General features: G+C 42.2%; 1 pseudogene; it reads left to right on the plus strand.

The window, feature by feature from the left end:
• Positions 1–929: 929 nt before the first annotated feature.
• Positions 930–2,633, plus strand: LOC125549493 (annotated as a pseudogene).
• Positions 2,634–3,865: the final 1,232 nt, after the last annotated feature.

Below are 3,865 nucleotides of genomic sequence, written 5' to 3' on the forward strand. Positions count from 1 at the left end.
GAAGGGCATTTATGTCTTATCATGTCGGGCTGCTCCCTAGGATATAAATAGCCGCCCCTACAACCACTAGCTGGTTGGCTGCTCCGCGAGAAACTGACACTTGTCATTGAGAGCATCCCATCCTCCGAGGACTTTGAGCGAAAATCATCAAGTGAGGAAAACCCAAACCCAAACACCTACAAACCCAAAGTGATTGAGCATCACTTAAGAGATTATTCCTGTGTGGAACCGACGCTTGTTACCTTTGAGGTCTGTGCATCCTCCAGACGGTTAGGCGTCATGGTCTAGAGCATCCAAGAGGAAATTGTGGATCGCCGAGTGACCGAGTCTGTGAAGGTTTGGAAGTCACCTGAAGACTTAGCACGAGTGATTGGGCAAGGTCTGTGTGGTCTTAGCTCAAGGAGAGTACGGTGAAGACTGTGTGTCCTCAGGTTTAAATACCTAGCTGCTCCAACCAGACGTATGACTATCACAACAGTTGGAACTGGTCTACCAAATCATCGTCTTCACCAAGCTACTGGTTCTATTTCCTCAACCCTTCCATTTCCTCATACATGTGTTGATGAACTTGATTGTTACTATTTGAAGACTTTCTCAATTTCTTCAATCCTATTTCTTCATTCAGTTTGTCTTCAGCCTGCTTATCCTGTGTTCATGCTAGTTGTACTTTGTGCTTGTTTTCATTTCATCATGATGACTGTGCTACTACTCTGTTATGCTTGCATTTGAGTATTTATTCTACTGCTTGTCGTTCGTGACTAAGGAAATTCCTCACCTTGAATTTCCCCAGTGACGAATTTGAAAAAATCGCCTATTCACCCCCTCTAGTTGATATAATGCACTTTCAATTGGTATCGGAGTAAGGTACTCCCTTGTTCTGTGTGATTTTGGTTTAACCACCTGGAGTTTTAGTTATGTCGACTGCGGGAATGAAGAAAGTGACATGCCCCATCTTTGACGATCATGATTATCCCAAGTGGAAGGCCATGATGAAGAAGCATCTCATGGCAATGAACAACAAGTTGTGGATCGTCACTGAGATTGGTGTTACCGATCTTTGTAAGATGGCAGAGGCTGATGATATTCGCAAGTACACTCGACTTGACATCAGGACGAAGGACATCATCTGCTCCTGCTTATCCTGAAATCAGTTCAGGAACATCATGCATCTCTGCCATGCGAAGCTTATCTGGCCGACTCTCTGATGTCTATGAAGGTCATCGAACTCGTCATGATCCCTGGTTTGAGGATTTCAAGGGATCACTCAAAACGATGACTTTCAACCCTGAACCATCATCCTCTGCACCATGCCTCATGGAAAAAGGTGCCAAGGTAACCGAATGTTTATTATGTGAGTCTAGTGATGATGAATCTGGTGATGAATTTGGACCCAGCTATACCAAGCTTGCTTCTCTTGCCACTAAATAACAAAAAGCTTTGGAAAAGGTTCAAAACATGCTAGCTAAAAGCGATGATATGTTGGGTGAAGAAATGGATCAAAGTCAAACTCTGACGGACAATCTCCAGAGACTTCAGACTAAGTTTGACAACTTTTAGAGTCATCACAACACTCTCTTAGCTGATCATGAGAAGCTTTCTTATGAATTTCTTCAGAGAAAGTAAGATCTTGAGAAGCTAATGGTGAGTTATGAAGATCTTCAGAAGGAACGTGATTCATTGCTTGCTCAAAATATCAGTTCCGCTCAGGTTGAATTCATTCCACCATGTTTGAAATGCATTGAACGTGAATCTGCTAATTCTTCACCTGAAAGTTCAAATGCTTCTATTGTTGCAAATTCTTCAACTGTCTCTGTTATCACAAATTCCTCATCCGAGGATACTAGTAGTATCACTGACAATGCAGGGTTGAAGGAATTGTATGTGACAGGCATGTACAAAAGCCTGAAAGGGCATCAGGCTCTTTGTGACGTGCTTAAAAAGCAGATCCTCAACAGGAACCCTAGGAAAGAGGGTATTGCCTTTGAGAGGAAACTCAATGCTGATGGGACCTACTGGAAACCTGAGCAGTATCCCAAAACCTCAGGGTTGCTGCAGAAGGACCTCCCGTAGATCCATCCACTTTATCAGGCTTTACTTGTGAATCTTCATATTCTTCTGATGAGTCATTTGACTCCAGCTATAAACTGTTCAAAAATCAGAATGGTGAAGTATTTGCTAGATATGTTGGAACTAACTACAGGAATGGTCCCCCTATGAAGAAAATCTGGGTTCCCAAAAGGTGCCTTGAAAGTCTTCAGGTGAATGTCATCGTGACACCACCTGTGAAGAATAGGAACCCCATATCAAATTCTTCATATGGACCAAAGTCTTTATATGGATCCAAGTCCTCATATGGACCAAATTCCTCACGTGGACCAAATTACTCATATGGATCCAGATCCTCATATGAACATCATCGTGCTAACACTTCTGTTTCACAGGGAAAGCCTAAGGGCTATGAATATGTGCATCATTCTTCAAATCATTATGTTCATAAGTCCTCGAAGAATTTTTCTGCTTATTCATATGCTTACTCTAACCCCTCTTCTGTGAAATGAAGTGGACTGGCTTCTATGCCACCTTTCTCTTATGGAGCTCACAGAATGATGAACTCTTTGCCACCCCTCCAGATGTGGGTGGTGAAGAAAAAGAACTAATCTCTTATACAGGGTCAGGTCTCCAGACGGACTTAAATGTATGAAGAATTTGCTGGAGACCTGAATATGCTTGAAAGGACGCAAGCTAATCATGAAGAAATGAATATTCATTTCTCACGTCTTTATACTGCTATTTCTGTTGTACTGTTTGATGAAATTCAATCTGATGAATTTGATGTCATATTCTTCACTAATTAAGTATATGAGTTCGTAAGATGCACAAATTCATCTGCAGGCTGATCAACCCAAAGCCACTGAGTCCTCGACATTGGATGTACAAATCACATGACCGGTGACAAGAACTTATTGATGGACACTGCTTTATCTCCATCGCATCTCAAGCATATCACCTATGCTGAAAAAGGCAAAAGCAAGGTATTGGGTCTAGGTAGAGTTGCATCTCAAAGGATCGACACATGGACAAAGTCATGCTTGTCGAGTCCTTGGGATTCAACCACATGTTTGTCTCAATGCTTTGTGATCTTGATATGGTTGTTGTCTTTGGCAAGTTTCGTTGTGTTGTGATCATGGAAGCTAACAATTCCAAAGTCTTCAAAGGCTTTAGGAGAGGAGACTTGTATATTGTTGATTTCTCTACAGGACCACAACCTGCCACGTGTCTACTGGCAAAAGCTTCAGAAGGCTGGTTATGGCATCGACGACTAGGTCATGCTGGCATGAGTAACTTGCACACACTCGCGAAGAAGAAGCACATCATTGGCATCGAGGGTGTCAAATTCCTCAAGGACCATCTGTGTGGAGCTTGTGAAGCTAGAAATATGACCAAGTCCAAGCATCCCTCAAAGACTATCATGACTACCACTCGTCCATTTGAATCTCTTCGGCCCTACTCATTATGCCACATTCACTAATGCTGCATCTTTATATGGCTTTGTTATTGTTGATGACTATTCTCGTTACACATGGGTGCATATCATCAATTACAAAACTGAAGTGCAGGAAGTCTTCAAACGATTTTCTTCGAGGGCTTCAACAAACTTCGTTGTGAAGATCAAGCACACTAGAAGTGACAATGGGACCGAGTTCAAGAATACTAGTCTTGATGACTATATTGATGAACTTGGTATTACTCATGATTTATCTGCTCCTTATACTCCTCAGCAAAATGGCGTCATGGAGCGCAAGAACAAGACTCTTGTTGAGATGGATCACACTATGCTTGAGGAATACAAGATGCCTCCTCGCTT

This window comes from Triticum urartu, chromosome 3 (assembly GCF_003073215.2).
Source record: "Triticum urartu cultivar G1812 chromosome 3, Tu2.1, whole genome shotgun sequence".
In the NCBI taxonomy this organism is placed as follows: domain Eukaryota; kingdom Viridiplantae; phylum Streptophyta; class Magnoliopsida; order Poales; family Poaceae; genus Triticum; species Triticum urartu.